The sequence below is a fragment of the Podarcis liolepis genome (assembly GCF_965112155.1).
Source record: "Podarcis liolepis genome assembly, chromosome: 15".
Taxonomy (NCBI): domain Eukaryota; kingdom Metazoa; phylum Chordata; class Lepidosauria; order Squamata; family Lacertidae; genus Podarcis; species Podarcis liolepis.
The window spans coordinates 45,312,569-45,338,177 of NC_139566.1; the positions used below are offsets into that span (position 1 = coordinate 45,312,569).

Genomic DNA, 25,609 nt, shown 5'->3' on the forward strand with positions numbered 1-25,609 from the left:
GGGCCTTTCATCTCAGCTTCGCTGCGAAAGCCTCTGCCTGAATGACAGGTCGGCGCACTTGGGGGCGCTGCCGCAATCTAAATAATAAATTACAGGAGTCCTCGTTTGTCACACAAAACGCACCGGCAAGGGAAGAAGCAAAAGCCCTGAGTGCAAGAAGGGGGGGGGGCGTTGGAGGAGGAGAAGCCCCGTCAAAGGAGGAAGCCGCTTCCTTCGGACAAAATGGGCTTTTCCTTCTAAGAGAAGGCCAGATTTATGGGTTAATAAGTATCTACAATTAGTGGCTGGGAAAAATCTACCCAGGTAGACAAGAATTATTCATTCCAATTAACTACAAATTAAGATCAAGCCAATTTAGGCCCATTAAAATGGAAACGCACATCATCTCCCATTCAAACGAATTTGTATTTGATGCAAATAGAAGAAATTCAGAAACTTTGGAAATGTTTTCTGATTGTTCATTTGCATTATTAAGCAGCACAGAAAGGGGGGGGGGCTTCCCGAAAAGGGGGGAAGCAGAGAGAACAGAAGGAACAATAATTAGTTATGTAAATAATGTGGCATTCTTGTTTATAATTAGTTCAGGAATAAAATAAAATTCACGCATGTCACAGGACTAATTTTCGTATGCAAATGAACAATCAAAATTATAAACGGTAATAATGCAGTTTGGGAGAAGGTGGCATTTCCAATTTATTAGTGGGCACGCATGAGGAAGCTGATTCCAGCTGACGGCAGAGGCTTCCAAGGTAGCTGCAGGGAGATAAAAAAGGGGAGGGAGACGGGAGGGACTGCCAGGGCCAAAGGCACTTCTGGCCACCTGACCCCCCCCTCCTGACCCCCACAAGTTGTTTGCTTCAAGACTTCAAGTGGCCAGGCCTTCTTCAGGCTCAACTGCATGTCAACGGACCCCAGGTGGTGTGTTGCTTCCACGACATTCCCACAGAAAGCAAACACACCCTTAGTTCCTGCATCTCATTTTGCAGAAAGCTGATGTGCTGCATCAGGACGATTTTGGGCATCCCATGGCAGGACAGGGCCTCAAGCAAAGATGCCCCCCCACGCCCAAGCCCACATTCCCAGCAGGTTGGCACTCTTGTTTCTGCGATGTCTGCGCTGCCTTGGTCATGTCCCCAGAAGGGAAGAAGGCAGGAGCCCTAAGGATGCGCTCGATGGGAAGCTGACAACACACTAGCCTCTGGCCCATGGGGCTGGCCATTGGCTCCTCCTGGGTCCATGCTTTTCCTGCAGCAGTGCACAACCTGCCTGTTTCCCAGCCCCACCAGGATTTCCCCCCATGCCTATGCCCAGAAAACTTGGTGATTCAAGTGTTCGGCTTATTAAAATAACAACACAAAATCCCCCAACAGTCCGAACTACCACTCAATGATTCCAGCTGTGCTGCACTTATAAGAGGGATGAATGAAGTCCAGGGACAAGAAACAGATGCGGTTTGGGGGGGAGAGAGCAGCCTTTCCTGCAATCTGAGCTGGGGGAACCTCTGCCCACAGGCCACCTGCAGCCCCCAAGCTTCTCTCTCCAGCCCTCTCTGGCCCTGCTGCACACCCTTGTGCTCAGGCGCTTTGGCCTGCCTGGAATGTGCCCTTGGACTCTTTGCCTCAATGGAGGATGGAGAGGTGCAGGTCTGTGTGTAGAAACCTCTGACTTGTGGGGTGGGGATTGAAAGGTAGCCTGCTGTTCAAAAGCTGCTGCTGCTGCTGCTGCTGCTCTGCCTCTTTTGCCTCTATCCCTGCCCAGGAAGGAATGTGGAACTCAGGCTAGAAACATAGGCGCCGACTCCATGGGGCTTGAGGGGGCCCGAGCCCCCTCAAAAATTCGTTTGGGGGGCTCCGCCCCCCCAATAATCTCCGGCGCCCCTCCAGCAGAGCGCCATCGCCGCCCCTCCCCCAGCCCAAAATGCACAGGGTCGGGCTGCATGCCTCCTGCCCTCCCTCCCGAGCAAAAGCTCCACCCAATTTCCTTCGGAGCTGATTAATAGGCGCAGCACACTCTCCCCTATTCGCTCACGAGGAGGCGGCGCCACTTTATTTGCATATTCATGAGCTTATTTATTATTCATGAGCTTTCCCAGGCCCCCCCAATATTTTTTATAAGTCCGCGTCCCTGGCTAGAAAAGAAATATTATTATCTATTTATTTATACCCCACCCTTTCCCCTGACAGGGACGCAAGGCAGCTTACAGATAAAAGAAGAACAGCTAAAAACGGGGGAGAACACAATTATTAAAAACAATTTAACAGTTAGTTAGAGAGAGAGAGAGAGAGAGAGAGAGAGAGAGCATACAGATAATTACAATAGAAACAGCATGGCACCAGCCCTTTCATTAAAAACATTCAGTTCCCAAAGCCTGCTGAAACAAGAAAAGTCTCCAACTGTTGTCAGAAGGACAGCAAGGAGGGAGCCCGCTCAGCTTCTCCTGGGAGGGAGTTTCAAAGTTGCCTGGCAGAAGCCACCACCAAGAAGGCCCTCTCCTGCGTCCCCACCCAGCCTGCCTGGGAGGGTGGTGAGACTGAGACTGAGAGAAGGGCTTCCCGCAAAGGTCTCAGAGCCTGGGGCAAGTTCTTATGAGGGAAGAGGGTCTTTCAGAAAGCCTGGACCTAAGCTGGGTAGGGTTTATAGGTCATATTTAAATGGAGGCAGACTTGGACCTTCTATGTGTGAAGTAGGTGCTCCTTCCCAGCCGCAGCTGCTGGAGCAGGGGGGTCCCAGCTGGTACTGGACCACAACTCCTCTCAAACCCAGACCCAGTCCCAAACCTCTGGGCTGGGAAACCAGGCTGGGAAAGGTGGGTATAACCTCTCTTGACTCATTTGCTGTAGGGGTGCTGTTGTCCAGATGTTGGCCCTCTCCAGATGTTGGCCATGGTGGCTGGGGCTGATAGAAGCTACAGGGCAGCAACATCTGGAGGGCACCTCATGGGCTGGTCCTGCTCTCGAGGGACTTGTGGTGACGCTTTTCAGCCTCTGCTCCCCCAGTCCAGCCCGATTCTCTTGCTCCATTTCTCCCACTCCATATCCAAGATTTTGCAACGACACCTCCTTCCAAGTGTGGCTGCATGATTAATGCTCAATGTGGAAAATCCAGGCTGTCCAAAAGTTAATTGTTATCACTTTGAGGGGCTAAGATGAATGACTGGGCCTATTATTTCTGTCAAGTTTTTTTGACTTATAGCATTTGATATTTTGCCCATCATTTCAGATCTGTTGGAGATGAAGGGTTGAACGGATGCAGGGAGAGCTCAAAGATTCTCCTTGAAATTAATTATTTTTTAAGTTAATTAAGAAAGGGGGGGGGGAACCTTGGGAGAAAAAGTCAGGATCGATTTGGTAAAAGTTGAGAAAAAGAACGCCACTCCTCCTCCCTCCTTGTAATTGGGAAATACATCTTTTCGAGAAATGTGGATTTCAGCCAAAGACACAAGGGGGATCCCTTCCTGATCCTGAGTCAGATGATCCTTGGTCCATCTAGCTGAGGACAGGCAGGGAGAGGCCTTTCCCAGACCAAAGGGTCAAGATGAAGAGCCATCCGAAGGTAGAGCAACAGTTAGCAGACTGGACACCAGCAACCCCCACCCCCAGTGGGTGAAGCCCCTCATGTGGTGAGGCAAGACAGGGCCTCCTCTGTGGTGACACTCTGCCCGTCACACTCCCTTCCTCCCTGGGATCATGTGGAATGAAGGGTGGCCAGAATACAATCATGTATGTAATTACAGTGATTATTTCTTGGCTTGCATTTGTACATGTAAATTAGCCTCTTTTGTATTCCTTTTCGGTGGCGCTTTGGGGGCTGCCCAAGGTTGGGCCACAGCATCAAACAGCGCCTGGCCTTGGTTATTGCTCAAGGATGGAGGAAGAAGATGAAATGAGGGATGTGCCAAAACTGTATCTCAACCTCCACCCCTGCATTCTCCAAGAGAAGAAAATGAAGTCAAAAATTACCAAAAGGGAGAGAAAATTTCAGTGCCATTCTTGGGTGTGTGTGCGCGTGCAGAGTTTTTGTCATGCTTACCTTACTTTGAAAGTGTCCAATGGGGAGCCCTTTATTTCCTTCTGAAAATCACCTGGCCAGCCGCTGGCTCTTTGCAGCCTTCCTGGGTGCCTGCCCTTCAGTTGAAGCCCAGAGAAAGAGCTCGTGTGACAAAGTGCTGGTTTTTTTACATATAAAGCCTTAAATGGCTCAGAACTGAAACACCTCAAGGACTGCCTCTCTCCATATGAACCGATCTAGACCCTGTAATTATCCTCTTCTTTTGCACCCTCCGTGAGAAGTCCATAGGGTGGCAACACGAAAACGGGCCTTTTTGTGGTGGCTCCCTACTTGTGGAATGCTCTCTCCAGGAAGGCTCCCCTGGCTCCTTCATTAAATATTTTTAGGCGCCAGGCAAAAATGTTCCTCTTCAACCAGGCCTTGGGCTGATTAATATTCTACAGTCTTTTAAATGTGCTTGTAGGGAGGGGGTTGTTTTGTTTCTGTTTTAACTATTTATTTGTGCTTTTAGCGTGTATTTTTATCTCGTGAACTACCCTGAGATCTTTTGCTGAAGGGTGGAATACAAGTCTAATAAATAATAACAAGAATGACTCCTGCTCCCATGGGAAGAAGCCCAGGTCAAAAGCTAGTCGACAAGCAAGAGCACATCACCAGCATCCTCTGCCCCTTTGCAATGATAAGGTAAGCGTCAAATCGCTCATAGACATTCTGAAGAAATGTTGAAAAAAAGTGTTCAGTAATCTGGAAGGCAGATTTTGGCACAGCACTAGATGAGGCCCAAAAGATGCCCAGCCAAGGCCATTGAGCTCATCCATTCCTCTGGCTCTCCAAGGCTTTCCTCTGCACTTTCAGGCAGACTATGTGGTGTCCATTCGTGGTCGAAGCTGGGCTGGGCTTTCTAGGCGTGGAGGTGTCAGGAGACCTTGGGGTGGCCTGGCTCCTTGGCTTAGCTACTGTGGAGAGATTAAATTCTGACCCTGCTGCAGGAATTTAATGATAAAGATCCTTTCTAGACAGAGCCCGGATAATGAACTGCTTTGTGAGGAAGTAAAGAGAGGTTGTGTGTGAAAGAAAGAGAGAGATGATTGCTGCATTAAACGTGGGATCTCTAAAGTCAGCTAAGCTCCTTGCCAAATCTAATATTCTTCTTTATCATAGCAAGGAGGGGAGAAGGTTGGTTCATGATTTAATATCACAAAGCTCACTGCCCAGAGGCCACTGAGTCTTATGGCATTCAACAGGCAGGAGACAGCAACAATGCATGCCACACCCACCCACATTCACCCAGAGAGACAAATCAGAACACAATGAGATTCAAGTTGACACCACAGGAGGCACAGAGTGTGTGAAATTTGGTTCGGCTCCTATTTTAACACCCAATTTATGCTCCCCAAAACAATACATGAACAGAAATCCATATCTCCTTTCAAATTTGCACATCCTTGAATTCTGCAGTGGAAGTCTCCAAGCAAATAATCACAGGGAGTACAAAAATGCATCCTGGGTAAAGTGAGCTTCAAGATGCAGCTACTGGTCAAAGATACCATGCCAATGATGCATCATATTAGACAAAGTTGTTTGCAAAAATGTCCCTGTGGGCAAAACTGCATCCAAAAACTGTCTCTTAGGAGATATGCCCACTAAAATACCGGTGAATTTTCACGAAATCTTTGCTAAAGTAATAATAATTGCAAACTGATGTAGAACTTTGGCAAACCAAGGCTGGATGCCATCTGCCTTGGATGCTTTCAGCTGAGATCCCCGCATTGCAGGGGTTGGACTAGATGTTTGGAGGGTGGAGGAGTTGGTTTTCAAATATGTGCTTGTTCTTTCTGCCTCCTGGCTGCCCAGGTGGGATGCAACCTGAATTGGTAACTCGGTTTCTCCCGAAGATTTTCTGCCCCTTATTGGGAAACAGAATTCAGAAAAAATGAATTTCTCTCCTGGGGGGAGCTCAGTGGTGGGATGAACATTTTCCATGTGGAAGGCGGCAGGAGGTTCAGTCCCTGGCAGGCTCAGGAGAGAGGCAAGGGACCTCACTCAGGCTGAGGATGCCAGGAAGTCCCGCCAGCCATGGAGAACAATGCATTGGAAGTACAGTGGCACCTTGGGTTAAGTACTTAATTCGTTCCTGAGGTCCGTTCTTAACCTGAAACTGTTCTTAACCTGAAGCACCACTTTAGCTAATGGGGCCTGCCACTCCCGCTGCCGCACGATTTTTGTTCTCATCCTGAAGCAAAGTTCTTAAACTGAGGTTACTATTTCTGGGTTAGAGGAGTCTGTAACCTGAAGCGTATGTAACCTGAAGCATATGTAACCCGAGGTACCACTGTACACAGGACTGAGCTAGAAGGGCATTTCCTCTGTCCTGGCAGAAGGCAGCTCCTGGCTTTTCCCTGGCCCTTTCCCTCAACAGAGCTTTCATTAAGCAAGGCAAAGAGAAGGCAGAGGAACACAGAGAAGATGCAGGCAGAGTTACAGTCTGCGGCTCTGGGATGCTCAGGGTGTTCGTCATAGAAAGGGAGGCAAGTGTGTCCATTTATCTCAAAAGGTATCAAAGCTCCCTGCTAATTAAAAAGCCCCTGGCTGCTAAAGTATGCACTAACTCATGACAATATAGTCTCATCAGGCTGTGATGCAGGAGGGAAAAAGATTTAAATCTTTGCAAAAATATGTGTGTTTTTCCAGCAGTGCACGGAACCGGGACTTTGGAGGCCCCGCTGCCTGGCTCCTTGGCAGAGAGGCTGCCTCGCTCCCTGCCCCCTTGGTGGTCCTCACCTTCCCCACCTCCAGTCTGTAGTTCACAACGACTTTGGGACCTCAACAGGTTCAACGTTCAGAATCACTTTGGGTTTGGCTGCCTGGTCTTCCTACTTGCCCTTCATGCCCTTACTCTGCCTGGGGAGATGACCCAGGCATCTACCTTAGGGCCCAAAAGAGTGGGGGGTGTTTGGGATTTGGATCAGGGCCACAGCCCCAGGGAAGGGCCATAGGGCCTTGCCTTTTGCTATCATGCTGTCACCAAGAGCCAACAAAGAGTCAATATCGGGAGGAAATTGTGCCTTTAAAATGCATGTATTGGTGAGAATAAGATTAATAAAGGGGAAATGTGTATAAGACAAAATTGCTTATGAAAAGAACACTGAAAGGCTGATAATTTTTTTGTGAGGACTTAAAAAAACCCCAGAAATGGATGTGAAAATATGGCAAATTTAAGACTGGGAAAATGAGAAAGTGAAAGAAACCTAAATTGACAGATTTATCACTTCCTCCAGGGAATGGAGGCAGACTGCCCCCAAGGCAGCCAAGCCCAGTGCCCTCTTATCTGAAGCCACGGCAGGCAGAAAACGGATGGGTGCCAGAGTTGCCAGGAACTGGACCACATAGTCCAGACAGACTTCTGCAAGCCTCCCTTCCTGCCTGCAGGAACTCTCCTGAAAGGCTCACACTCTCCTCAACTCAACAAAGGTTGCAACACACCCATGGAACACTTAATACTTCATGATCCACTTTGAAGAGGAGGAATCTGTCTTTTTCTCTGGTGGAGTTTCTTGTCTTCAGTGAAATGAGAAGAGGAACAGAACAGATTTCTTGGTGTACAGCCTCCAATGGCCAAACACTTAACTTGCATATTGACCTGCAAATAGCTTTGAAGCAGGGTTGGGTCAGTAGAAGGGTCTCCATTCTCTTTTAAAATAGACTCCGCAACCATCTTCCTGTAATCTCTGCTTTCGTTTAAATCCCAAGAGCAGCTTCTAGCCCTTGTGGACACAGAGCTGCACGCTTGAATGTACTACAGTGGTGCCTCGCAAGACGAAAAGAATTCGTTCCGCGAGTCTTTTCGTCTTGCAATGTTTTTCGTCTTGCGAAGCATGGTCTGTCGCAACTGCGCCTCTTCAAGCGGCTTTTTTAAAAAAGCGCAAGACGTTTTCGTCTTGCGAAGCAAGCCCATAGGGAAATTCGTCTAGCGAAGCAACGCAAAAACGGAAAACCCTTTCGTCTAGCGAGTTTTTCATCTTGCGAGGCATTCGTCTTGCGGGGCACCACTGTATATAGCTGGTGAATTTGAGGTTTTCCCTTTGCTAGCCAAAGCAGGCCATTCCCTGAAGAAAGTGGCAGGACACAGCTTGGGTTGCCAGAGTTCAGGACACCCTAAAAGTTGTTGAACTTTTTTTTAAAGAAGACCCCAAAACTGATGAGCTTTTGAAAAAGGAAACCACCAGATTTTGGTAAAAGCTACAAGAATTTTTGAGTTTTAGAGCTTTTTAAAGGCATTTCTGGCATGATTTGCTGGTTTTCCAGGACATTTTCCCATTTTTCAAAAAATAACCCAGGACACCATTTCCAGAGGTGAATTCCAGGACATGTCCTGGAAAATCAGGACGTATGGCATCCCTAGCTCAGGCCTTGAAATATACACAAGGTCACACAGAATTCAGATTTGGCCTCAGTGCAGAATCTGGATGTTGGGTTTTTGTGTGTGTGGTGTCCTGGTTGCAACTCTGCCCCCGCCAGTGTAACTACCACTCCCCCTGCCTGGCATGAATTACCGTATTTTTTGCACCATAACACTCACTTTTTTCCTCCTAGAAAGTAAGGGGAAATGTCTGTGCGTGTTATGGAGGGAATGCCTACGGGTGGCATGCCTACGGATTTTCCTCCTCTAAAAACTATGTGCATGTTATGGTCGGGTGCATGTTATAGAGTGAAAAATACGGTAATTTCAGGGTGTTGGGAAGGGAAGCCATAGCTGCCAACGCTGCCACCATCATTCTTGACTCTGCTCGTGATACGAGGCAGGCGGTGGCGGGAGTATCAAGAGAAGGAAACATCCCGAGTGCAACGAGGCTTTCTGAGCTTCAGAACACCAGCCTGGAAACAGCCCAGTGGCTGGGCTGCAGCTGCGGCTGCCTGGAACTTCCTGGGATTCACCCGTCCAAGAGAGGGACATCTCCCTGACAGCACGGAATACAAAGGAGAGGCCTTGCCACCTCTGACGTGCCTCCAGCTCGGACGCAGCGGGGGCCCTGGGCGCCCAGGTAGAGCCCGGCTACTTTTCTGCAGGCTCGCTTGACACCAGCGATTAGGGAGAGTGCCAGGCAGCTGGACACAAGGTGAGGAATCGGACATGCTGCCCAATGGAAGGGACAGCCAGCCCTGACCCCAGACGGGGAATGGGGCTGCCCTGCATCTGCAGCTAAACAAACCACGTAAATCATCCTGGCAGATAGATAATTAAATAATTATCAGCCACTTAATAATGAGGAGTGGGTGTTCAGCATTAGCATATTAGACAGTGTCTTTAAGGGCTAATTGTTGCATTACATCAGAGTTACTCATTCATTATTCCTGTCATTTCGGGTGATAATTTGCACTTTAGAAGACAGTGACAATTTTAGCAGCAATTAGAGGCATGTCAGCTTGGGCCTAGTGAGTTACTGTCACAATTATAAGCAGTTTTATTTTATATTATTATTATTATTATCTGAGCATCCTGACTTGTTGGAGTGTGCTTAAGGGCAGCCTGGTCAGGCCATGAAGCTGACCCACCCGGCTGGGACAGCCTAAACTGGCAAAGAGAACGGGGCTGCCATAAGCCTTCAAAACTTTCCAAACCGGTGACACAGAATCTCGGCCGGGAGATGCAGCACACGCGAGACGGTTCTAGACAAGGAGGCAACAATAGAAGGCAGAACAATTATGAGCCCTTCTCCCAGGGAAAATGCTTTCGTGGAGCTTGTGACACAAGACACGTGACCATGCTGCATCTCCACCTGCTCAGGGAAGAGCCGGTCAGCCTCTCTCCGTCCGGTTCTGGTTCTGCTTTCATCCACACACTTTTACATATATTGCAGACAAAATGCACTTGTTTTCCCCAATCTCAGAGCGGTGAGAGACTCAGAAGTTCCAGCTCTTACTCAGGGTTCTGTTTCTTTGGAACTGAGGTCAGTGGTGACCGTGGTGTCTTGAGGAGATACGGCTTCATTTATAGACACAATATACAACCTGAGCATATGATGGAGGAACTTACAACACCCACACTCCCAGCAGATCTCGCCTCCCCATCAGGGTTGCAGGGGAGCCTTAGTCACAGCTCATGAGTCCAGCACACAGCAAAACATGCCTCTTTCCCCCTGGCATGGAGCCCCCGCACCCCAAAACTCAGGCAGTGCCTGCACTTGGGGCGCTGGCTCTTCTTCTTCTACCTGAGCTCTTGGGGGGGGGGGTTGTTGCTGCTGGTTTTTTGTATCTTTAGTTTAGATTTTGTTGTGAGTTATGTGCAAATCGTTTTGTTTTTAATGTTTAATAAATGACTACTTTTGTTATGTTGTAGTTCCTATTTTTTCTATATTGCAAACCGCCTTGAACATGGTTTTGACTGTCGAAGGGCGGCATAAAAATAAAATAAAATTACATACATACATACATATGTATGTATGTATGTATGTATGTACCTATACACCTTACCAGGTGATGTTGCTTCCAGTCAGGTGAAGGGGTCCCCCCCATTTGTCTCTATGGCAACAAGGTAGCCTCTTTCCAGTATAAATGGCTGTACTTCACTGGTCAGCTGCGGCCTTACACCTTCACAAAGGAAATGGCTTGGTCGGCTCAGCAGGTCTGCAGACACGGGACTGCGGGTTTAGAAGAGACCCACAGGCACATTTAGGGCTGCCTTCCTTCTCCTCTATTTTTCTAAACATTTTTAATCTGCTCAGAGCATCCAGTATCTATCTATCTATCTATCTATCTATCTATCTATCTATCTATCTATCTATCTATCTATCATCTGCTTACAGGACAGAAAGTCCTCAGGCTGTAGCCCCTTCCTGGAGGCAGGGAGGAAGAAAGATGGCTGCCCCCAAGACCCTGAGAGAACTGCTCCTCTGAGGTGTGTGCAGTCAGCTGTGGGCAGAAGAAGGGTGTCCTTCTTGTCTAATACAAAACTGCAGGATCTACCTGCTTCCTGTTCCCTTCCTGCCTCTGCGCCTGCTCCCCACCCTGAAAAAACACAGCACAAATATGCAGCTCCCTCTGAGGCCAAAAGGGAAAAAAAGGCTTAGAATTATAGCAAGGATTAAATATTTCTTTAACTACAATCAAAAAGGGGGAGCAGCCTCTGTAAGCCAAACACCTTGGGAAACATGCATTATAAGGGTACATATAGTCAAATAGAGTTAATTAAGCTAAAACCACAGTAAATCTGTCAGGCCCATATTAATGCGATGGTCAAAATTGGGGGAAATATAGTATTTTGTGTAATAAATCGTGTCCCACTGCAGATTTATGCTGGCATCTGCGTAGTTACCACAGTTTTACAATAATCATTGATCAATCAAACTTTTATGACAAAACTATAATTTTTGCTGTGTTTCTCTATTACTTAGTTTCTGAGTTTGCTTAATTCCCAGAATGCGCCCCAGTAAATCTTGCGTTCTGAGATATAAAGTAGATAATAAGAATGCGATGTAAGATTTGCTTATATTTTAAGCTGTCTTTGCAAATGATTTATAATTAGGACAAAATCTAAGACAAAACATTATTAAAGACAAACGCCACTCTATAAATCACCCGCGTTTGCATACGCCCCTGGTAATTTATTAGAGGATTTTACTACAGACTTTTGCAGATGATGGCCCCAGCGTTGCATGTCATAAGTGGTAAATATTTATGATTAAGAGAATGGTATGCAAAATTCTAACAATCCCTCAGTGACCTGGTGTGGCAGAATCCGGGACTGAAGCAGCATCGCAGGCCTCTGGGCTTCCCATCTCACGTCAAGCTTTAGCTCCACTCACCTGCACCTAAAGTGCTACGGGAGCACGTCAAACACCCCCCAAAGACTCCTGAGAAGCATAGTTTGTTAAGAGTGCCGAGACTTGTTAGGAGACCCCCTATTCTCCTCGCAGAACTACAGTTCCCAGAATTCCCTGAAAAGAGGGATTGACAGTTACACCACTCTGAACAACTACACTTCCCGGGATTTTTGGGGGGAAGCCATGACCATTTAAAGTTGTATGAAACTGCTTTGAATGTAAAGTGCAGAAGAGGCAGTCGCAGCCACTTGGGATATGTGTGTGCAAATCTGAGCTGGTGCCAGACATTTTGCTCTGCTTTCCCAAAGGAAAGCACATGGGCCCTAGCCAGGCTTGCGCCCTGGGCAGCTCAGCTCCATGCTGCTAAAGCAGTGGAGTCACACTCCATTGTCTCTTGAGACAGGCGGATGCCAACAACAGAGCCTGCCAGTATAGAGTCCCTGTTGAGACATTGATTCTCAATATACCGAGAGTTTGGCAATAGGAGTTAATTCCTTGATTTATGCAGCAAAGGCAGATGGTCAGCTGAGGACTCTTCAGATGGTTGATGGCCCTGCTTAAAACACAGAACATAGAGAGGCGAGACGGCCTCCTTAGCCTCTCAGCCCACAAGCAGTAAACTCATGACTGGCGGCCTCCCTTCTTTGGCCAAGTGGCAAGGCTGGAGCAACCTCTCTGCCAGGAAGAGATGGTCACACAGTGAACCAAGCTAACTCAAGGGTGTCTAGGCAAAGAGCAAACTGAGCTGGTCCAGATGGAGCTCAAACCTCTCCGTCCTGGGACAAAGAGGGGGAAGTCTGAGCAGGCTCAGGGGAATCCCAAGGTCTGGAAAATGCCTCCACCCCAGAAAGAAATGTTTAAGAGAACAATGGCAACAGGGGAGGGGGACAGAGTCCACTAAAGAAAACCCAATGAGGGCTGAGCATACTCGGTGTGAGGCATCTGATCAAAGCCTGTATTTTAAAATGAGCTTAAAGATATATTTGCAAATGTTTGTATGTTTCATGCCAGGCATAAAGCAGCTGGCTAAGTACTTTGGCAGTTGTTTATCTTCCTGCTCTCCTGGAAAGGGCCCCCCTGATTTATAGCAGTACCAGGAGACAAGTTTCTCAAAGTTGTAAAAGGGAAATACAGGCTGGGAGCAAAGGTTATATTGACCCTACATATTACAGAATTCAATCAAGCTTCAAAAACACTAATTAAGAGTTGGTAAATAGTAAGATTTATTGTTTAACAGAAAATAATACCATGTGCCTCCCATCAGACTCGAGCCATATTTTCCTAAAGTTAAAGGGCAAGAGCTAATGGGAAAAGCAGCTGGCTGGGAAAGGGAGTTGTAAACTGAAGAGGCTTCTTTTTGAAGCTGTTTTTACTGAGTTCCTTTTTACTTTGAAAAGGCCTTTTCTTCTAAAAAGCTATCTATGTTATGTATGAAATTTGTTGGCTTAATGTAATTATGCAAAGGATTTAGAAAGTAAGAAATGTTAGATTCTTGTGTTAGATTCTTATTTCATTGATGGTGTGTGAGAAGGTGAACCCAAGATCTCTGTTTAGATAGAATTTAAAACCATAAGCCATCTGTTTTAGCCATTTGTTTTGGAGTGCAGGGGCAACAGGGCAAAAGGTGATCTGGTAATTCAGGTGCTTTGTCGAGGCAAATGTAAGATATATGGCTACTTGTCTGCCATTTATGGATAGAAGGAAATATAATTCTTTGTCTCCCATAAAAGGTAATAGGAAGTGGGTGTATCTTTTATGATTGGTTCTAGCAAACAGCCAATGGGAATTTCAACCAGGCTGATTGGACAGAGGCAGCTAAAGGAGGAGCAAGGGGGCTGGGCTGAGGAAATATAAGTGCTGGCCATCAGGGCTGGAGTGGGCAGAGCTTTTGGTAACCATATACCACTGTGCCTATCATTTATTTGTCTGACAAATAAATTATTATTTTAATTTCTCTATTGCTGCGTTGAATATTTCATTCCAGCTAAGCGTTAACCACAAGCAGGGTGCTACAAGTGTCCACTTAGTGCTTATGGACTGGGGGTGGGATCTAGGAGTCTTGGTTGACCACAAACTTGACATGAGCCAACAGTGTGACGCGGCAGCTAAAAAAGCCAATGCAATTCTGGGCTGCATCAATAGGAGTATAGCATCTAGATCAAGGGAAGTAATAGTGCCACTGTATTCTGCTCTGGCCAGACCTCACCTGGAGTACTGTGTCCAGTTCTGGGCACCACAGTTCAAGAAGGACACTGACAAACTGGAACGTGTCCAGAGGAGGGCAACCAAAATGGTCAAAGGCCTGGAAATGATGCCTTATGAGGAACGGTTAAGGGAGCTGGGCATGTTTAGCCTGGAGAAGAGGAGGTTAAGGGGTGATATGATTTTGTTGTTGTTTAGTCGTTTAGTCGTGTCCGACTCTTCGTGACCCCATGGACCAGAGCACGCCAGGCACTTCTGTCCTCTACTGCCTCCCGCAGTTTGATCAAACTCATGCTAGTAGCTTCAAGAACACCATCCAACCATCTCATTCTCTGTCGTCCCCTTCTCCTTGTGCCCTCCATCTTTCCCAACATCAGGGTCTTTTCCAGGGAGTCTTCTCTTCTCATGAGGTGGCCAAAGTATTGGAGCCTCAGCTTCACGATCTGTCCTTCCAGTGAGCGCTCAGGGCTGATTTCCTTCAGAATGGAGAGGTTTGATCTTCTTGCAGTCCATGGGACTCTCAAGAGTCTCCTCCAGCACCATAATTCAAAAGCATCAATTCTTCGGCGATCAGCCTTCTTTATGGTCCAGCTCTCACTTCCATACAACACTACTGGGAAAACCATGGCTTTTACTATACGGACCTTTGTTGGCAAGGTGATGTCTCTGCTTTTTAAGATGTTGTCTAGGTTTGCCATCGCCTTTCTCCCAAGGAGCAGGCGTCTTTTAATTTCGTGACTGCTGTCACCATCTGCACTGATCATGGAGCCCAAGAAAGTAAAATCTCTCACTGCCTCCATTTCTTCCCCATCTATTTGCCATGAGGTGATGGGCCCAGTGGCCATGATCTTCGTTTTTTTGATGTTGAGCTTCAGACCATATTTTGCGCTCTCCTCTTTCACCCTCATTAAAAGGTTCTTTAATTCCTTTTCACTTTCTGCCATCAAGGTTGTGTCATCTGCATATCTGAGGTTGTTGATATTTCTTCCGGCAATCTTAATTCCGGCTTGGGATTCATCCAGCCCAGCCTTTCGCATGATGAATTCTGCATATAAGTTAAATAAGCAGGGAGACAATATACAGCCTTGTCATACTCCTTTCCCAATTTTGAACCAATCAGTTGTTCCATATCCAGTTCTAACTGTAGCTTCTTGTCCCACATAGAGATTTCGCAGGAGACAGATGAGGTGATCAGGCACTCCCATTTCTTTAAGAACTTGCCATAGTTTGCTGTGGTCAACACAGTCAAAGGCTTTTGCATAGTCAATGAAGCAGAAGTAGATGTCTTTCTGGAACTCTCTAGCTTTCTCCATAATCCATCGCATGTTTGCAATTTGGTCTCTGGTTCCTCTGCCTCTTCTAAATCCAGCTTGCACTTCTGGGAGTTCTCGGTCCACATACTGCTTGAGCCTTCCTTGTAGAATTTTAAGCATAACCTTGCTAGCATGTGAAATGAGTGAAATTGTGCGGTAGTTGGAGCATTCTTTGGCACTGCCTTTCTTTGGGATTGGGATGTAGACTGATCTTCTCCAATCCTCCGGCCACTGCTGAGTTTTCCAAACTTACTGGCATATTGAGTGTAGCACCTTAACAGCATCATCTTTTAAAATTTTAAACAGTTCAGCTGGAATACCATCACTTCCACTGGCCTTGTTATTTGCAGTGCTTTCTAAGGCCCATTTGACTTCACTCTCCAGGATGTCTGGCTCAAGGTCAGCAACCACACTACCTGGGGTGTACGAGACATCCATATCTTTCTGGTATAATTCCTCTGTGTATTCTTGCCACCTCTTCTTGATGTCTTCTGTTTCAGTTAGATCTTTACCACTTTTGTCCTTTATTATGGTAATCTTTGTACGAAATGTTCCTTTCATATTTCCGATTTTCTTGAACAGATCTCTGGTTCTTCCCATTCTGTTGCTTTCCTCTATTTCTTTGCATTGCTCGTTTAAGAAGGCCTTCTTGTCTCTCCTTGCTATTCTTTGGAAATCTGCATTCAATTTCCTGTATCTTTCACTATCACCTTCGCATTTTGCTTGCCTTCTCTCCCCCGCTATTTGTAAGGCCTCGTTGGACAGCCACTTTGCTTTCTTGCATTTCTTTTTCATTGGGATGGTTTTAGTTGCTGCCTCCTGTATAATGTTGCGAGTCTCCACCCATAGTTCTTCAGGCACTCTGTCCAGCAAATCTAAATCCTTAAACCTGTTCCTCACTTCCACTGTGTATTCATAAGGGATTTGGTTTAGATGGTATCTTGCCTGTCCAGTGGTTTTTCCTACTTTCTTCAGTTTAAGCTTGAATTTTGCTATAAGGAGCTGATGATCTGAGCCACAGTCAGCTCCAGGTCTTGTTTTTGCTGACTGTATAGAGCTTCTCCATCTTTGGCTGCAGAGAATATAATCAATCTGATTTCGATGTTGCCCATCTGGGGATGTCCATGTGTAGAGTCGTCTCTTGTGTTGTTGGAAAAGAGTGTTTGTGATGACCAGCTTGTTCTCTTGACAGAACTCTCTTAGCCTTTGCCCTGCTTCGTTTTGATCTCCAAGGCCAAACTTGCCAGTTGTTCCTTTTATCTCTTGATTCCCTACTTTAGCATTCCAATCCCCTATAATGAGCAGAACATCCTTCTTTGGTGTCACTTCTATAAGGTCTTGTAAGTCTTCATAGAATTGGTCAATTTCAGTTTCTTCAGCACCAGTAGTTGGTGCATAAACTTGGATTACTGTAATGTTAAAAGGTCTGCCTTGGATTCGTATCGAGATCATTCTATCATTTTTGAGACTGCATCCCAGTACAGCTTTCGCCACTCTTTTGTTGACTATGAGGGCCACTCCATTTCTCTTACGGGTTTCTTGCCCACAGTAGTAGATATGATAGTCATCCGAACTGAATTCGCCCATTCCCGTCCATTTTAGCTCACTGATGCCCAGGATGTCAATATTTATTCTTGCCATCTCATTTTTGACCACATCCAACTTACCCAGGTTCATGGTTCTTACATTCCAGGTTCCTATGCAATATTTTTCTTTACAGCATTGGACTTTCCTTTCGCTTCCAGGCATATCCACAACTGAGCGACCTTTTGGCTTTGGCCCAGCCGCTTCATCAGCTCTGGATCTATGATAGCCATGTTCAAATATATAAAAGGATGTCACATAGAAGAGGGAGAAAGGTTGTTTTCTGCTGCTCCAGAGAAGCGGACACGGAGCAATGGATGCAAACTACAAGAAAGAAGATTCCACCTAAACATTAGGAAGAACTTCCTGTCAGTTAGAGCTGTTCGACAGTGGAATTTGCTGCCAAGGAGTGTGGTGGAGTCTCCTCCTTTGGAGGTCTTTAAGCAGAGGCTTGACAACCATATGTCAGGAGTGCTCTGATGGTGTTTCCTGCTTGGCAGGGGGTTGGACTTGATGGCCCTTGTGGTCTCTTCCAACTCTATGATTCTATGATTCTAGGACAGAAAACTCTGGAGAGGGGGAATGGAACGGAGTATTCCTTAGGAGGGCCAGCTCTTGAAGAGGAGGAGCATGCCATGCAGAGCCCACACTTTGTTGTCCGGCTTAATCCCCCCCCAACTAAGTGTGGCACTGGCAGACCCTCGTAACTCAGTGACTGACGGATCCCCAGAGGTTCTTTGCATGTGTGGGGCACCCCATAAACACATGTGCCAATGACAATTCCTTCCCCATTCACTTCAGGAGAGTGGGGCATGTGGAGAATGAACGAATGAATGGGGAAGGCAGATGTCTCCTCTCACCTGTACCTACCTGGCCTCAAGAACTTCACCTGAGGTCTAGCAGAGGGATGTGGTGGCAGTTCCTGGAGAGAGGGACTTTTTGGTGGTGGTGCCCCAGTCGTGGAATGCCCTCCCTGACCCAAAGAGGGGCTCCCCAGGGACCTACATGGCCATCTCGTCAACTTCACATGAAGAAGACCTTTGGATTCCCCCAAGCTTTAAATCTCCCAATCTTAACCATTAATGATTACAGACAGTGCTTTTCCCCCCAACAAAAATGTTTAGGGGTGCTCTCATTTTCCTATTCATATTGAAATACTGACCCTCAATGAGGCCAAATTTAGTTTCAGAAAATGTTTAGGGGTATGTGTACCCCTGCATCCCCCCCCCCAGAGAAAAAGCACGGATTGTAGATATTTGTTGATGTTTTACTCTCTCTCAGTGGTTTCATTCTGTGTTTGTATGCCACTTTTCCACGAAAAAAATGTGCTCAAAGTGGCTTACAGCAAAGGAAACAACAAATGCATTTTGAAACCAAACAGTGTATGATTTCATTGGTATATTTGATGGTTTAAACATTTGTTATAAACTGCCTAAGAACCTTTTACTATTGGATAGCCCCAACCAGAGTAAATAAGCAGTCCCTTCTACCTGAAGATAAAAAAAATATATGGATGTGAAGCATCCCCCCCCCCAGAGGGATCTAAGGGAAACATTCGGCATTTAATATTAAATTGGTAGCATTCTATTCTTTCTGATAATGCTCTGCCTGCACCTCGAGGGGAAAAAATGAAAGAAGCCTTCATTTTTCTGCTGGTCAGCCATTCAACTGTTAAAGGAGGAGACTTTTGCCAGGAACTAGAGGAACTAGAGGAACAAAACAATCTCTTTCTGGCCTTCAGAAACAGCCGCTTCTCCCCCCCCCCCCCACTTGCTGAGGCAAAAGCCTTCCCTGAGATGCAGCTGCTGACATGCCGGATGTCTTAACAGCCCTTCAGACTAACATGCTGTTAACAGACAGGCACGTATGTAGCCTGCCATGCTGAGTCTTGGCGGAAGCAGACTGACATGTTTGTATGCATGAAACACAGCGAGGGGAGGGCCTGTTCCACACTCTGAGCTCAAGAGCTGGTGGCAGAAGGGCGGGGGGGGGGCAGAGGCATTGGATGTGGAGCGGCTCAGCACCCTTGCAGAAAAGCACCTTTCCGTGCTTGGCCTGAGCCCAGAGCGCCACACCTATTTATCAATCAATCAATCAATCAATCAATCAATCAATCAATCAAAAAGCCATCCGAGGTAGAGGAGGACAGATTGATTGCAAAAGTGATTATAATCCATTGTTCTGATCATCTCTCAGCCAGCATAATCTTGACTTTCCCCTTGGTGGCATCGTCAGGAGATGCTTCCTGAGTTGCTGGCTGGCTTTGTTATCAGTCCTGCTCTATCCATCACTGGGCAGATAATCCTTTTGCTCTGACATCAGCTTGCGATAATCTGAGCTGTTCCATGCTCAGTATTCACAGGCAGCTCTTGAGAGTCAAGGAGGCAGTTTCTACCCAAATCAGCTGGAAAACACAGAGGCAGCTACCTTGGGACTCTGCACAAATGCACACGCACACAAACCTCAGGTTTCTGTAAGAAGGGTCTAAGCAGACATGCAGGAGTGACATGGAAATAACACACTTTCCCTCTTATGTGCTCTTTTTTTCTTTTTTTTAGGGAAGGGCTTTTAATAGTGCTGTGCTATTTTAATAGATTTGTTCTTCATTTTGTTTTAATTCTTTTACAGTTTAATTGCTTTGTAACGATCATCATTTAAAGTTGATTGATTGCTTGATTGCATTTATACCCCCCCTTTTTCTCCAAGGGCTCAAGGCGGCACATGTGGGTCTCCCCCTCCTTACTGAATCCCCACAACCACCCACAGGCTGAGAGGCAGTGGGGATTTCAACCCTGGTTTCGTAGTTTGTCTCTCTAACCACTACATCACACTGGCTCTCTCTATGTTTTTATCTGTGAGGTTTTAATTTATGTAAGCCACCTTGAGTCCCTGTATGGGGAAAAGGCAGAACAACAACTTTTAGAGTTGGGAAATTCCCTGTCAGTTTTTTAAAGTGAGACCTTGGCTGGATCTAGATTCTAGACACATCAAAAAATGTTTTAGGAAAACACATCGTAAACCTCATAATGGGGAATCATGTTGCTGAAAGAAGGGGCTCTACAGTGCCCTCTGGTGTCACCGTGTTATAACACATTTAAAACGCCTTTTCAAAATTAATGCAGGGGATTCCCTGGATATTTTTTGCAGCTTGCTGAAGGATTGTTCCAGTGGCTATGCCATCACCCTTTGTGAAGTGGATTGCTTAATGATTAGTGTTGGGGGACTGATTGGTCTTCACTGGGCGGGGGAGGGGTTTGCCTCGGCATCAGTGCAAGTCTGGACCAGAGGTGCCCCCCAGAGGTGCAGGCTGCAGGGGGGGGCTCCGAGGGGCCCGTGGGGCCTGCTCCCCTTTGCATTGTGAGTGTGGGTGGGTGTCAGACTCAGAGAGCATATTTGATGTGGGTGGGTGCTCTGGCATCTGCCTCCCCCCACTTTTACCCAAATGCCCCTAATTATCTGACACGATTGTTTTAAAAAAGAAAAGAGAATGACAACAAATGGGAAGAGCAAAACAAGTATAAACTGAATGAATGAAAAACTAAACAAACACAATTTCACAAAGATAAGGAAACAAAATGAGCAGCGCTATTTCTAGAAAAACAGGTCCTTCTAAAAACGGTCCATTTTAGACCCATTTACCTGTTGAATCTCCAGCCTGCCTCACTAAGATTTGCTTTTGCTGAGCTGTGTTTTCAAGCTATGCTGTCTGCCATCCTAGACGGACAATATAACAGGGTACCGTATGAAGACAGACTCTATATGTGGACAACTGCAGGCAGGTGATCTTGCCCCCCTGGTCCAGATTGCGCCCCCTAGCCACGAAAAATAGGGGAAAACAGGGCACCCGCATATCATATAAAGACCCACTATTAAAAACCTTTTCTTATGAGGCAGTAATCAATTTTTTTATTTACAGACATATTTATGGGCATTTTTAAAGCCACGTTTACTCCCCCTCCTCACCTGCGCCCCTGGCAGGGGCCTTCCTCCCCACCCCCCAGCTACAGCCCTGACCAGAGGGGGAAGACATCTTGCACTCTTTACTACATTGCCCACTATACCTTGGACCCAGGAGGCAATTTCTCATCTCACCATCCATACAGGAAAGATGTCTCTCCCTGGCAGAGAAGGTCCTATGACTTCTTACCGATGTCAACGCTTCAGTGACTCCTAAAGTCGCCCTTTTTGCTTTGGTGGACAAAAGATCAGAGAGAAAACCCTGGACAATAACAGTGAACTGTAAGAGAGAGACTGAGATCTAAAGAGAGACCGTTATTTGTGGTGCAACACCCCTTTTGCTTGTATTTATTTCTGATTCAAATTTGTCATGGCCAATGGCTAGAACAATAAGGTTATTTGGATTGGATAGAAAAAGAGGTGCCAGAACTCACCATGAAGGCTTCTTCTCTTAGAATGGCCACGGCCCTCACTTGAGAGGTGCTGGAACTGAGTTCCAGCTGGAAAAAGTCCTGAAAATGAGTATTTAAATAACAACCACAAGAAATTTTCCCTCGCACACCCCTGACATCCCCTCACCAGGAGTAAAGGCTAGGAGTGCCGTTTCCTGCAAAAGAAGAATTTATCTTCCAAGTGGTGCAGCAACATTCTGTTTCCTTTATCAATTTATCTGCTGCTGGTTTTTTAGGGAGGGTGGATTGAGGAGATGAGATGGCAAAAATATTGCAAAATATTTGTAAAAAGCTAAATCATGCCTTAAAATTGAAAGTATTAGTTGATTGGCTAGTGTGGTCTACTGGTTGCTTTGGGAATCACACATACAAAATCTAAATTTTGAAGCTGATTTTAACTGAACTTGTTCCCTTATAAACAGGAATTGTGGGAGAGAAGCAATCTGTGCATCCCGGAAGAAGCGCAAGTAGCTGCACAGGCACAGCACCCATGGTCCACAAAGGAGGACCGGGAGCACCCATCCCAGCAGCCGAGGGAGCTCCTCATGTCCAGGCACCTCCTGCAGCTGGGGAGGTTTGTCTGCGTGTCCACTGGTTCAAGGCTGCTTGCAGTTTTGCTTTGTTTTAAGCCCACTGCTGGCGTTGCTCACCCAGTGGCTGAAACCCAGCTGTGCTGGCTTCACAGACGTGAGGCAGGAGGCGGAAAAACACTGACAGCCTTTCAACCTACCCAAGGATGAGGCACCCCAGTTACCGCTCTGTTAGGCATCAGGCAGGTGGGCTTCCCAGCTGAATATTTGGGCAGAGTTACTAAGGCTTCTTCTCCAAGCCTTTCTACTTCATGGAATGACAAAAGTGTAATTTTATCAGAACAAGTTATTTGTTGTTTACCGTTGTAACAATTGTTTTCTCAGAATTTATCTTCTGTAACTTGAAAATAAATAAAAACAGTATTTTTTTAAAAAAACCAAACCCCAAACCAAGGGGCAGTGGTCAATCCCATCTCTTTGCTGAGGGTACCTGCTTTGTGCACCTGTTTTCAGACACCTGTTCGTCACATGTGCACATCACATTTTGAGGCAGGTGCTTCATAAAAAGCAAACAGACGCAGCCGGACACTTCAATGCCGGCCATGCCTGCAGCAGCCCCTCCGCCTCAGAGGAGCCCATCCCATCAGCAGGGGCAGCTGCCTGCCTGGCTGGGGAGTCTCCTTGGTTCTGCCTCTGGGCTGGGGAGATTTGTTTCTTGACCTCCTGGAAATGAAGGCAGTGGCAATGGTTCCTCCTGGCAGCTCATGCTTCCTGGAAGGCGCCTCTTGGACTTGGGACTCCCGCTTTCCATGTTTGGTGCCCCTTTTCCCAACACAAAGTGGATGTGATTTGTCCTAATTTATGTTTCCTGAACCCTTTCCAAATTTACTTTTAGGGTCCTGTCAATATTCATGACATGTGACATTTATGTTCCCTCGCCCAAATTTATTAGTGCTGGATGTCACAAGATGCCAGGAGAGTTTTAAATGGGGACAATTTATGAACAAGGTGGGATAAGGTTAAAAACAAAGGGATACATTCAGTGTTTCAGATTGAAGGACCATATTTCATTTGCCTGGGAAAGGCGTGAGTGGGGGGAGGCAAGGGGGGAGCGACACGGGAACAGAGCAGGCGGAGGTGGGGAGAGTGGCATCACGTGTCTTGGGCGCCTGGGCACTTGTCTGCCAAACAGCCTTCCCAGACGGAGCCCACGGCCCCTTAGAACAAGGAGGGCCTGTGTTCCTACAACAACACCCCTACCCACCCTCTCGGGCGCTGGGATCGGTGGAAGGGGCCATCCCTCAGGAGTTCGGGGCTGCTGGTAGCCCGGGAGAGAGCCTTCTCTGCAGCAGCCCCTGAGCTGCGGAACTCCTCCCCACTGAGGTGCATCTGCGTAGCTCCTTCAATATTCAGCTTCTGGTGAATGCTGAAGATGTGCCTTTTTGTGTGGGCTTTAAATGATTGAGAAGTATATTTTTAGGACCTGCCTTCTGTGATTGTAAAGTGTTTTAAACTGTTTTTAACACTGCATTTTAATTGTTGTAACCTGCCCTGGGACCTTTGGATGAAAAGCAGGTCAATAATAATTGTAGCCCCCCTGCCAAGTGGCTCTCGGTTTCAGAGATTTATGCACAGCACAGCTGGGTTTATTAACCCCTAAAAGAGAAGAGGGGTATGGACAACCGAAGATAAATAGGAACTTTCCAGGAAGGTTCCCTGGGAGTTGTGCCAGTGCTGAGTTAACCCAGGGCTAATTCCAAGGTAACATTTCATGGCAATAAGGAGAACAGCATGATGTTTTAGCTGGCTTTAATTTCTTAGCATGGCTCAAGCAAGTGAGCCAAGCTGTACCCTACTTCAGGGTGGCACAGACCTTGATGAGACCACAATCCTATATGTGCCCACCTGTGAGCAAGTCCCACTGAACCTAATGGGACTTCTTAGTAGGCATGCATAGGATTGCACTATGAGTTGAGAAGGAATCCTTGGAGCATGTTCTTCACAGGCTCCCTCTGAGGGAGACGCTTTGCTCGACCTTTGGTCAAACAAAGTCTTCCTGAGGAATCTGCTCAGCTTAGCCAGACAGCCCTCTGCAATGTTGGTAGAGACACCGAAATCCCTTTTGTTACGCGGAGGGTGGGGAAGGGTTTGGGGGCTAAGGAGAAAGAGACCCCTGTGATCCTGGGATGAAGGAGCAACATCCCTGGCAGGCATGTGGGCTCTTTCCTTCCCTTCGGTTTGGATCTTCTCAGTCTCCTCTTGGCAGCAGCTACTGCTGTGACTTCCTTGGTTTCCTTCTTCAATCGGCCCTTATATTTTAAAGCTCAGCCAAAGTTTCCTTAAAAATGATGCCTTTGCAGATGTTCCCCACCCTTGACAAGGCCAGCTCGCCTCCTTGTCAGCACGTTTATAACTCCAGAGTGTCAGTAATGACACCCAACACTTGCCAGGCACCTTTTACCTGCACTTAGTTATCTGGTGGAGATCCCTCACCTGCTTCCCCTTCCCACTCCATTTCCCTTCCCCAGAGCAACCTTGCAGTGTTGCTCCACTGCAGCACTTTCTAACGCTCACCCCCGTCATTGAATCAGAGAACTGCAGAGTTGGAAAGGGCCCTGAGGATCATCTAGTCCAACCCCCTGCAATGCAAAAATATGCAGCTGTCCCAGACGGAGATCGAACTTGCAAGTTTGGCGTTATCACCACCATGCTCTAACCAACTGAGCTACACATCCTTCCCAAGAAAAGGCAGCAACTGAAGCTGGCTTGCTATAAAATATAAAGTCAAAGTGTGCTGTACCACGCAGCTTTGTTTTTAATCCTTGACTACAAGGAAAAATATATTTCAACCCTGCCAGAGATTCTTTATTTGAAGGTTCAAAATGAAGGTTTAATTTGTATCCCATGTTCTTTGTATGCCCATGGGGGTAGAGGTGGATGGGAATAAAATTTTAGCAGTGCAGCCAGAAGGAGGCCCCAGGATGAGTTCAGTGGGACTTACTCTTGAGTAAGCATGCCAAAGAACTAATGATTCAGACAAACAAAGTCAATTTCACAAAACCATTTCTATACCTGTACTACTCTTCATCTGAGGATCACAGGGTGGTTTCCTATCATCTATGTAGCTATGTAGCTATGTAGCTATGTATCTATCATCTATCTATCTATCTATCTATCTATCTATCTATCTATCTATCATCTATCTATCTATCTATCTATCTATCTATCTCTATCTATCTATCTATCTATCTATCTATCTATCTATCTATCTATCTATCTATCCTATCTATCTATCTATCTATCTATCATCTATCTATATCTATCTATCATCTATCTATATCTATCTATCTATCTATCTATCTATCTATCTATCTATCTATCTATCATCTATCTATCTATCTATCTATCTATCTATCTATCTATCTATCACCTATCTATCTATCATCTATCTATATCTAATCTATCTATCATCTATATCTATCATCTGTCTATCTATCATCTATCATCTCTATCATCAAAACACATGATGTAGGAATGTTTAGGAAGATAGGAGGTAAAGGTAAAGGGACCCCTGACCGTTAAGTCCAGTCGCGAATGACTCTGGGGTTGTGGCGCTCATCTCGCTCTATAGGCCAAGGGAGCCGACATTTGTCCGCAGAGTTTTTCCGGGTCATGTGGCCAGCATGATTAAGCCGCTTCTGGAGAAACCAGAGCAGTGCACGGAAATACCGTTTAGCTTCCCA

The 25,609-nt window shown here is 46.4% G+C and overlaps 1 long non-coding RNA gene across 3 annotated transcripts; it reads left to right on the forward strand.

Annotated features, from left to right (window-relative positions):
* The first annotated feature begins 8,735 nt into the window (after positions 1–8,735).
* On the forward strand, positions 8,736–22,219 carry LOC310694054. Of its 3 annotated transcripts, none has more exons than XR_014519500.1 (3): positions 8,736–9,125; positions 10,812–10,903; positions 21,759–22,219. It is a non-coding gene; the product is annotated as an uncharacterized lncRNA (long non-coding RNA). The 3 variants fall into 3 exon arrangements; XR_014519501.1 differs by lacking the exon at positions 8,736–9,125 and adding an exon at positions 9,586–9,956; XR_014519502.1 differs by lacking the exon at positions 8,736–9,125 and adding an exon at positions 10,599–10,738.
* Positions 22,220–25,609: the final 3,390 nt, after the last annotated feature.